Source organism: Mixophyes fleayi, chromosome 5, assembly GCF_038048845.1.
Source record: "Mixophyes fleayi isolate aMixFle1 chromosome 5, aMixFle1.hap1, whole genome shotgun sequence".
Lineage (NCBI taxonomy): Eukaryota > Metazoa > Chordata > Amphibia > Anura > Limnodynastidae > Mixophyes > Mixophyes fleayi.
The window spans coordinates 6,332,865-6,344,968 of NC_134406.1; the positions used below are offsets into that span (position 1 = coordinate 6,332,865).

Consider the following 12,104-nt stretch of genomic DNA (forward strand, 5'->3'; position numbering starts at 1 on the left):
AAATAAAATTATTTTATTATTGTTAATATTGATTGTGAGAAATTGATATTTTTATTAAATAAGTCAAGGACGTATGCCGGCCGCGAAATTGAATTTCAGAGTCCTCATATATTTTTCCCCAAACATAAATCACTCCTAGCTGTTCCCGATCGCTAATTTAAGACGTCTGCGTGCAGGTAGTGTTTCCTCCAAGTGGACAATGTCAGTTTATTGATTGATACTAGCTCAGCTCCAGAAACTAGTTCTGCATTACGGTTTGGGTGTAATTAAAAACAACCTGGTCTTTGATTTACGTTGAATGGTTACTGAGCGTTCATCTTCCTCCATCGTTGAATAATAGCGATGTTGTAATTACTTGTATGTACGCTTGACAAAGGATATGTGTTTATATTACACTAAGCGTTACATCATCAGGGTGAATAAGTTCTGAATGTTTGCAAATAAACAGTACGACTCGTTAGTATTATCATAAAAGGGAACTTCACAAGATGAAAATACATGTTCCCTCCTACTTGTCTACTTATGGGGAAGTGACGTACTGATTGGGGGAAGTAAAAATTTAGAGGCGGCAGTGTGAAAAATGTAATGGGAATGTAAGTCAATGGAATGTGATAGTGTTACAATGTAGCAGTGGGAGAAGTAGCGGTATGGCATACCCCGTATACCCCCCACTTCCACCATTATATATATATATATATATATATATATATATATATATACTGTAAGTGACTGGAGTGTGATAGTGTTACAATGTAACAGTAGGAGAAGTGGCGGTATGGCATACCCCGTATACCCCCCACTTCCACCATTATATATATATATATATATATATATATATATATACTGTAAGTGACTGGAATGTGATAGTCTTACAATGTAACAGTAGGAGAAGTGGCGGTATGGCATACCCCGTATACCCCCACTTCCACCATTATATATATATATATATATATATATATATATATATATATATATACTGTAAGTGACTGGAATGTGATAGTCTTACAATGTAACAGTAGGAGAAGTGGCGGTATGGCATACCCCGTATACCCCCACTTCCACCATTATATATATATATATATATATATATATATATATATATATATATATATACTGTAAGTGACTGGAATGTGATAGTCTTACAATGTAACAGTAGGAGAAGTGGCGGTATGGCATACCCCGTATACCCCCACTTCCACCATTATATATATATATATATATATATATATATATATATATATATATATATACTGTAAGTGACTGGAATGTGATAGTCTTACAATGTAACAGTAGGAGAAGTGGCGGTATGGTACAGATACAGAGGAGGCAGCAGCGTTGGGAATGGCATCAATTTGGCATTCCCCGTGCCGCGCTCTGACGCAATATCGGCATTGTATCACAGAGGGAATGCCAAAATAATGCAATTCGCCACAAATCAAGTCATGGAGGCTCTCATTAGGTAGGTGCAGGAGAATAGCCTGCTCTCCACAGGAGTCCGGAAAACAGGCCCGGAATTCAGGAATCTCCCAGAAATTCCGGAAGGGTGGGTCAGCATGTGTTCCGTTAATAGATCTCTAGAGGAATACATGTGATGTTCATAAAATACACCGACCATATATAAATATAACATAGCTGTAATAGTGACCTGACCAGGTGACAACCTGGAATAAAAGTCCCCATTTTTTGGAAAGTCGGGGTTTGGGGACATCTTTAGATTAGGGAGTCTCTATATAGCGATACCAGCTTCTGGAGTTCTTGCAAAGTAAAAGATCCAAACCTACATCATCGACACAGCGGAGGCAGAAATTGCATGGACTCAACCCATATTCACCAGAATCTTGGCCATCACTATAAACTAGTCAGGTCACTGAGGTATGAGGCACCAGGTATGAGGTATGCGGTACGATAGAGGCAGACATTTTGTAGGATTCATCATTTATCTATTATGGTTTATTTATATAGTGCCAATCATATTATACATGCACAGTATAGAGAATATTATATCATTATATCAGTCTCTGTCCCATTGGAGCTTACAGTCTAAATTTCCTACCAAACAAACAGACTGGGGTCTATTTAGTCAGCAGCCAGTTAACCTACCAGTACGTTTCTGGACTGTGGGAGGAAACCGAAGCACCCGGAGGAAACCCACACAGACACAGAAAGAACATACAAACTCCACACACATTGCGACCTGGTCGGTTTTGAACCTATGACCTCAACAACCCAATTTTCATGACAAAGTAGCCAATCAATTCAACAAGAACCAAAGTAGGAAAGTGCTGGGCTCGTCACAGCCAGGAAATCCAAACTGTGGAGCAATAAGGCTGTGACTCCATCCATACCAATATATTCAAGAACAATAGTTTATTTTGAAGCTAACTTAAAATACATTCTGTATTAAAAACAGGGAATGTTAGTTCTATATATTGCAATACATGTTATACTGACCAACAGTCACCAAAGTCTTCTCCATCTGTTCGTTCCCTACACTCAACTAAACATCAGCTGAATGAAATGCATTAAACTGTGTACACAGAGTGTTTTTTAAAGCTTACTAGCATAGTGGGGTAAATGTGTTTATAATGCACAAGTGATGTTAATAAATAAATGTATAAACTTGTGTAAATATTATCATTGGGTTATGATGTTATCGTTTATAATCGGAAGGTTCTGATGTCTTCACTTCAATCAGTGCTGATTAGAAAAACTTGTGTATTCTAAGGAATTATGCATTTGATACAGTAAACTACATACGTGTCTGTGTGAGAGTGTGTGTCAATATTAGGGAATTTAGACTGTAAGCTCCAATAGGGCAGGGACTGATGTGAATGTGTCCTCTGTACAGCGCTGCAGGATTAGTGGCGCTATATAAATAAATGATGATGATGATGATGTTGATGATTTCTGTGGCCTGTTAATAGCACCCAGCCTATAATTGCCATATAATCTACAGGGCATAATATAAGAAAATCTAGGAAAATGGGGAAACACTTCCCATGATTCTTCTCAGAAATCGTTCAAACAATTAGAGGAACCCCAGGAAGTCACCCCAACATTTACTCTGCCTTTTCTCTCTAACATATAGATACCAAATGTATGTCCATTTCACGAGGTCTTGTGAAGTTATAGGGCCAGGAACAAAAGAACATAATTTAATTTTTTATTTTTGTATAAAATAAACTGTGACTGCAGGGACAATGGCTGGTGATAGGGGACAAGATCTGTGGGGTTGGCACATTGCACATGAGTTTGGGCAAATATCAGATAATGCATTTCTGCATTACAGTCCTACAAAACGTGTCAGAATCCTACAGAGGGCATGGTACATTCTAAAGTTGTAATTTATTTATTTTTACTGTTTTGTATCAATTTATTATTTTTCTTTTTACTTTTAAATTTGTGTTTTTTTAAACTTATTTTGGGTGTATGTATTAGAGGTGCTCTGACTTCCCTGTCTGCTAATAGAAAGGACATGCTAGATCTAAATTCACTATGCCACTATACAGAACAAGTCTAATGAGTTGTAGCTGTCACGTATGTACCAGTTCTCTGTCACATCTTTGGGATCCTGTATTTTAACCACATCCCCAACGATGACAGACTTACCCATAACCTGCAGGCCACAGGTGCTAGCTACTGAATTAGAATAGGAATGTCACAAATCAATAAGACTGACAGGAGGGCTCTGGGAGAAGATATAGAAAATGTGTGACAAAGACCAAAAAAAAAAATGGCAGCCTACTAAATGGTGATTTCTGCAAGACGACTTTGTGACCTTTTCCTACAAAATAGGTAATATCTTATTATGGACATCAGTCTCTAAATATTTCTTTTAAACAAATACAATTTTCTTATAATATTCCTGGTCAGTGAAGCGTCCTGTAATGTCTAATAAATTATTGTTTTTCCATCCAATGATTCCCAGGACTTGCAAGCTGATTAGTGTTTGTATTGATGGAAGACTTTTCTGCAGTACATGCATTCATTATGAATTCAGTACACGCATGTTGCATTCTCCTCTATATGGCAATGCTATTTTTTCTTGTAGACAAACACATGTGACTACTTCTCTGCGCTGAGTTAGGGTGATAAATAACAGGTTAAATTTATTATTGCACGTCACAAACACTACATCTCCCACACATACTTGTGATTAACCAAATTCTTGTGAATAACCACAAGCACTATATCTCCCACACATGCTTGTGATTAACCACTAACACTATATCTCCCACACATGCTTGTGATTAACCACTAACACTATATCTCCCACACATGCTTGTGATTAACCACTAACACTATATCTCCCACACATGCTTGTGATTAACCACTAACACTATATCTCCCACACATGCTTGTGATTAACCACTAACACTATATCTCCCACACATGCTTGTGATTAACCACTAACACTATATCTCCCACACATGCTTGTGATTAACCACTAACACTATATCTCCCACACATGCTTGTGATTAACCTTTCTACATCTATCAGTCCATGTGGGTGCAGTAATGTTCTGGGAGAGATGCCACGTCATTTTCATCATATTGGTGGCATGGTGCAGGGTACAACCAGCATGGCATCTATTGGCTGAGAACGCGCCATGGCATGGCCCTCTCAGCATTATATTTCTCTGTCTTTATCTGTATAGAGTGCAGAAGTAGAGGACAGTCTTCAACTTGCTCCATACATGAGAGCTGGAAAGTGACTATCTGGCGCCCTCTACACGCCACTCTGTGTTATTTCAAGCAGCTAATACAACATTATATAGTCAATGGGGAGCGAAGCTTTGATTAGTGCATCCCTCTGTGTCATTACATCAATAGTGTGTTTCATTTCTATCCAAGTCCTTGTAATGAAAACACAGAAAAGAATTCACTCTAACCCTGCGCTATAGGAATGGCTATAATATATAATAATATATTAACGTTTCTGTGCATTAAAGGGAGGAAACTAAGGGAATCTCTTAATCATTCTGCTCAATCATATGTTGCATCTAATGAAAAAGAAATATAAATGATTAATATCTTAAGCGGTATTGCAGGTCTGTGGGGAGAGCTGGATTATGAGCAGAACTTGGACTTAATTAAATAGCATAATAATGTTGAATTAATTATTCATGGCAACGTCGTAAAACTGACTGTACAGTAACATAACCATCGGCTGTTCATGTTGTGAGTGATATTGATAAGTGGTAGGAAATCTCTTGTGGAAGTGTCAACTGGTCCTCAAGCCCTTTACATATGTTCTTTTCTCAAAGGTCAGATAAATGGCCACTGAGCTCAAAGGCACCGCGGCAATATCAATAACACAAACAGCCAGGAAAATCAGGAAAAACAAATATATATATATATATATATATATATATATATATATATATATATATATTGCACACGTAATTTATACAATGTGCACATACACATAGTAATGCTGGCTAATCCTGGGTAGATATTATTAATATTCTATAATATATGTACAAATTGTATCATTATAAAGTAGGTAACATATAGCAAATCGGCATGGTGGCAACAGGATGAGATACATTTTGTTACAACTGTATCACTGTGTTCTACAGCCCCGTCTAGAGCATTTCTTGCTTCTCTCCGCTATGCAGAATGTGTCAGGAATTAGCACCAGCCACAAAAACCCCCCACGTGCAAATCCTAATAAAACAGAGTCTCAAATTGTGCAACAATACATCACTTCTTTCTGATGACTTAAATCACAGCATCACCATTCAAGTCAATTCCCAACCCCTGGCCCAGAATGTCAATGCTTTTATACACATCCATCAGGGCCAGTGTCTCAGAGAGATGAAGCTTAAATTGTCACTTCTCAGAGAAGGGGACATTTAATCATTCCAGGGTGATTTAAATCATTTTATTTCCCATTGAAAACTAACTAGCTGTCTCCCAAGGGGGACGTGCTCCAACCACATGATAAATGTATATACACAGAGTGTGCACTGGGAACTATTTACCAAATAGCAAACAAATATAGATAGCGATTGTTTATATACTGAAATTCAGAAAATGACTGGGGCTATCACAGATTTGCATTTCCAAAGAGCAGGCTTAGTCAACATAGAGCTCTATTGCAGAACTACAATTCCCAGCATGTCCTGCCTTAGAGGCTACATGCAATTCTGTCTACACACATCTCAATTAAATAAATTCAGGTTTTTGATGGTCAGTGACCCATTAAAAGGCTTTGTTTTCTCCAGACAGCAATGGTTTATAACAAAGTGTTACAGGATTCTTGCCTGGATACAAATTAAAGTATTCAATATACAACCTACTGTTTCAAGTATATTGTTCATTGTCAGGGTTTTAAAACACAGACCAGTATAGCAATGGAGGTATTCAGGGCCAAATGCCATTGATACTTCATGAAAATGAATGTTTGCCCATTGGGTTGAAATGGGCAATTCATTTTTTTTTTTACATCTCAATTGACACATGGAACAGTAATGAACAGTTTGACTTTGTTTAGTGTGGTATAACCCATTGGCGACCAGTCATCGTGAATTTGTCAACGCTAAGAGGCCGAATCAGACTGAAGTGATTTACTGTAAATTGGAAAATAAAAAATCTCAAATGAAGGCATCAAGTGGAAAATCCGTATTCCAGGCTTAAAAATAGAGCAGAGATTCCCAGTCTATTTCTAAACCCAATCAGTTTTTTTTTTCTTTTTTGCAAAACATAGGTGCAATCACAGGAAATAAACTGACAAAGAAAATTTCTCACTTTTACTAAGGCTAAACGGCTTATCGTGCATTAGTCATGCGGAATGTAGGATGGCATGTGAGCGTGGGCTATTATTTAACTCTCCAGCATGGCTACAGTCTCCTGAGACTGCGTTTTGCCCTCTCACTCTTAAATTGACCGATAACTGCCCATAGGGGAGTTAATCTGCAGCATGAGAAAATTCTGTGTGAAAATACAAAGTCTCCCGAGGTATTTACAGCTGCTTCTAGCAGAAACAGGTCCTGTTCAACAAGTCCTTGTAGACATAAGGGCTCTCCTGTGACTCGGTGGATAGCTATAGTACCTAATATATACATTTTTTAGCCTCTCTGAAGTGGTTGTCCATTTATATACCAAAAATGCTAGACACCTTTCAAAGAATCCACAATTATTGTGTGCTATCCCGATTTTCCTGAAATGCAGAAAATAATTCATACATCCCTTATTTTCAACAGGTTTTATGGATGCAAATTCTGCCTCCCTGACGAAAGATTGGGGTTTTGGGGTCTTTAAATGATATCGGTGTCCTACCATCTTGTCTGCTGCCAAGACTGAAGGCTCAGATATTAGACAGAAGTCATTTATATTCTGTCCTCTCACGCCCATTGCATTTACATTTTAATAACTAAATTACATAGTCTGGGTTTTTGGAACTTAAATCAGATAGGCTCATGATTGGGAAATATTTTAAAAAAAGAGGGAGGAGGGGAGGGGGGGGGGGGGTGAAGACTCAGTCAAATGTGCCATTAACGTCTGCGTGCCTGCCTGGCACAGTGATTCAGAGAAGGTTAGCTGATAATTACCCACACTGATTAAGTCTCTTTATAGTGTTCTGAGCAGTATAGGCTGCGTTACCTGCTATGCAACATTCCCTTTGTCAATTCTTTAAAATTGATACATTTCACATTCTGGGGTCTTATTGGGAACTTGCCTATATTCAATAATAATGGTTTGAGGAAAAGGTAATTACAAAGACAAAAATACCTTAATAATGATATGAAAGCACTTTATCCTAATTGCAGAGACAAAATTTCCTTAACAATGAAATGACAGCACCTTCTCCTACATAATACGTGAGATGTGTTTGGGAATGAATATGATAAGCACATGTTATCTCAGTAACCACAGGGGTAAGAACTGCAAAATACAATGCTCTAACCTATCACACTCACACTAATACTGTTTGCATGCAATAGATCCAGAAAGAGGGCAATTATTTAAGACTGGCACATATGGTGGTCTCAATAAACGCCAACTGAGGCTTAATCCAGTATTAAAAATTAGCCATCCTATTAGTGGAACACCAGATACAGCCCCATTTTGGTAATAAACCCAACTCCTACAGTGCTTCCATGATCTACAAAGGCAGGGGGTCCATTGCTGACCCTACTGTGTTCATAAAAGCAGCTATCTGCAGCTTTTCTCAGGAATGCTGTATATTCATGTTTTTCCAATGCAGCAGTCTATATTAAAACCGGGACTGTGCATTATTGAAGGAGTGTTTTATTTATGACAATAAAATACTTCTATTTCAACCCCCATTTAAAATATTCATACATGTATGTTATTCCTCTACTGCGTGTGTGGGCACTTGCTATCCTCACACAATTCTGATGATTATTCAGGGATCTTGGGGGCTTAGGAATGGAGAAAAGTTGATAGCTGTGTATACCATAAATGATATCTATTGTATATTGATAGGAAAGCTGTCCCTGATTCAGCCTATTAAACTATGAAGAGAATTTTGCTATAATGTCATAAATTCCAGCTTACCAGGAAGCACAAAACTGCACAGTGAAGATAATTATTTGCAAAATCGAAGTCCTACACATGTAGGATTAAAATAGAGTTAAGTTTTCCTTACCTGGGATAATTGCACTTGAAATTCCTCTCCCTCTAAAGCAAATTCCAGGTATCAATAGGAAACCCTTAAGAATCCATTCCCACTAGAAACACCAATTTGTGCAAAGTCTTAAACAAAAAGGATCCGTGCCTTCATGCCTAAACTTCATCAGAATGCACGGATATTCAGCAGAATCTTCAGTGACAGATTAAATCCTCAGTTAGAAAGCCAAGAAATGGTTACATCCAATGACACAAAGTCTTCTTCAGAGATTCGTCTTCTGACAACACAAAAAAATTTGCCTTCCCAGAGATGTGTTTGGTTAAGATCCGCTGCTGTTCCTTCGCCTGTTCTCTTTTTCTAATTTTTGCTACTCTGTGAATCTAGATCCAGTCCTTGTAGCCAGGGGCTGCATTAAGAATTACATCAGGCTTTTATAAGCTTTCCAGATCACACATTAGAGTGAGAGAAAGAGAGGGAGAGAGAGAGAGAGTGGGGGAGAGAGTGAGAGGAGGAAAAAAAGAGAGAGAGAGAGAGGAGGGAGGGGAAGCAGAGGGACCGGCATGGATAAAATGCATCTACACAGCCACACACAGAGGAGGGGAACTAAACTCAGCTTTCTCCAACACACAAGATGTTGAGAGCTTTTAACTGCTCCTGGTGTGGACGCCAAGCCTGTCCTGTGTGGGATGCAGATCTGCAGCCAGGCTAAGATATTGGGTTTGATGCACAACTTGAGAAATGCAGGGGAGGGGGAGTATCTAGCCCCTCAGAAGGAACCCGCAGGAAAGTGGATGGCTTCAGCTTCCATTGGATGAATTTTGAACTCTGGACAAAGATGATTTTGGGAAGAGAGCTGTCCTCCCTCTTCTAGAAGGATGCTAGACATCTTACTGCAGTGGTTACTAATCTCCTTCCCTACAACTTTCCTAGGAGAACCTATGAGATGATGTGAAGGATGATAATTTGGAAAACTAGGAAAAGGGAGAGGGATGGAGAAAGAAATTGAGACAGCTCCCACCGTCTGGCAGTCACAGCCTCTCTAGTTATCCGCTCAGACACTTTAATGGTGGGAAGGGATTGAAGAAAGTCTGTGGAGAGATGTAGTGCCCCCTCCACTCTACCGAGCCCCCTCTGTGTGATTAACCGTTGCCTCACAAACTGGATGTTACCATGGTGACTGTACTGTATATATGTGTTCTCGCATTGTCCCTTTCTTGCACCTGAAGCCTCTAACACAAGTTGACACCAGGAGCTCTCAGCAGCAGGAAGCCAATGAGCTGAGCTCTGTGGCAGATATCTGTATGCAGTGCTCACATTAGCTGTAGTGTTCAGTAGGTATATGGACCTTTAAGTGAGAAAAGAGATGCTTTGAATGGGTAATTAAGCTGCCTGCTGCTTGTGCTGTCTGCAGTCAGGGTCAGTAGAGGGTTAAATGAAGAAATGACTTCCCAGCTCATCCAAGCTCAGGACAGATGTCCCTTTATAGCCAAAAGCTCTGAGCATGAATCAATGAAAAGCCTTAAAGTGGCTCATTCAGCACAGGGCTGGCTCCCTCTATGCATGGGGTGAGATGTAGAGACATGGGGTAAACTCTGGGGCTTTCTGCAGACCTCCTGAGTCTCTTGTTAACCTGTCAGAGGCCGTGGAAGGATTCATCACTTTGCAATTCATGGCATGTTCTGTTCTGCTCTGTCTACACTACGTGACTTGTTCTGCTCTGCTCTCTCTATGCCACCTGACCTGGGCAGCTCTGCTACTTCTACACTACCTGACCTGCTCTGCTATGATACCTCTGCACTGACTGTTCTGTTCTGCTCTGCTACCTCTGTCCTACCTGACCGGTGCTGCTCTGCTACTTCTTTACTACCTATGATGTTCTGCTATCTCTGTACTCTCTGTTCTACTATCTGTACACTACCTGACCTGCTCTGTTCTGCTCTTTCTATACCACCTGACCTGGGCTGCTCTGTTATGTTACACCTGCATTAACTGTTCTGCTCTGCTTCATTTGCCCTACCTGACCAATTTTGTTCTGCTACTGCTGCACTACCTGACCTGTTCTGCTCTGCTACTTTTTTATTACCTATTGTGCTCTGCTATCTCTGCACTCTCTGTTAGAACTGACCTACTAGACCTTTTCTGCTCTGCTATCTCTAGACTACCTCTTATGTTCTGTTCTGCAACCTCTGCTATGCCTCTGTTCTGAACCTACTACCTCTGCACTACCTCTACTGCTCTGCTACTTCTGCACTACCCCTACTGCTCTGCTACTTCTGCACTACCTCTACTGCTCTGCTACCTCAACACTACCTCTACTGCTCTGCTATTTTTGCACTACCTCTACTGCTCTGCTACCTCTACACTACCTCTACTGCTCTGCTACCTCTACACTACCTCTACTGCTCTGCTACTTCTGCACTACCTCTACTGCTCTGCCACCTCTGCACTAATTCTACTGCTCTGCTACCTCTGCACTACCTCTATTGCTCTGCTACTTCTGCATGACCTCTACTGCTCTGCTACCTCTGCACTACTTCTACTGCTCTGCTACTTCTGCACTAGCTTACTGCTCTGCTACCTCTGCACTACTTCTACTGCTCTGCTACTTCTGCACTACCTCTACTGCTCTGTTACTTCTGCACTACCTCTACTGCTCTGCCACCTCTGCACTACCTCTACTGCTCTGCTACCTCAACACTACCTCTACTGCTCTGCTACGTCTGCACTACCTCTACTGCTCTGCTACCTCTACACTATCTATACTGCTCTGCTACCTCTACACTACCTATACTGCTCTGCTACTTCTGCACTACCTCTACTGCTCTGCCACCTCTGCACTAATTCTACTGCTCTGCTACCTCTGCACTACCTCTACTGCTCTGCTACTTCTGCATTAATTCTACTGCTCTGCTACCTCTGCACTACCTCTACTGCTCTGCTACCTCTGCACTACCTCTATTGCTCTGCTACTTCTGCATGACCTCTACTGCTCTGCTACCTCTGCACTACTTCTACTGCTCTGCTAATTCTGCACTACCTCTACTGCTCTGCTACTTCTGCACTAGCTTACTGCTCTGCTACTTCTGCACTACCTCTACTGCTCTGCCACCTCTGCACTACATCTACTGCTCTGCTACCTCTGCACTACTTCTACTGCTCTGCCACCTCTGCACTAATTCTACTGCTCTGCCACCTCTGCACTACCTCTACTGCTCTGCTACCTCTGCACTACTTCTACTGCTCTGCTCCTTCTGCACTACCTCTACTGCTCTGCTACTTCTGCACTACCTCTACTGCTCTGCTACCTCTGCACTACCTCTACTGCTCTGCTACCTCTGCACTACTTCTACTGCTCTGCTACTTCTGCACTACTTCTACTGCTCTGCTACCTCTGCACTACCTCTACTGCTCTGCTACTTCTGCACTAATTCTACTGCTCTGCTACCTCTGCACTACTTCTACTGCTATGCTACCTCTGCACTACCTCTACTGCTCTGCTACCTCTG

At 40.6% G+C, this 12,104-nt stretch overlaps 1 protein-coding gene across 7 annotated transcripts in view; it reads right to left on the bottom strand.

The window, feature by feature from the left end:
* ADGRB1 (adhesion G protein-coupled receptor B1) overlaps nt 1–9,628 on the bottom strand; it is a 411,983-nt gene extending 402,355 nt beyond the window's left edge. For 5 of the 7 annotated variants that reach the window (XM_075211647.1, XM_075211646.1, XM_075211644.1 and 2 more), the window contains exon 1: nt 8,617–9,628. The gene's annotated coding sequence lies outside the window, so the exon portion shown is untranslated. The remainder of the gene's footprint in view (nt 1–8,616) is intronic. The other 2 variants (XM_075211648.1, XM_075211649.1) reach the window with 2 other exon arrangements.
* Nucleotides 9,629–12,104: the final 2,476 nt, after the last annotated feature.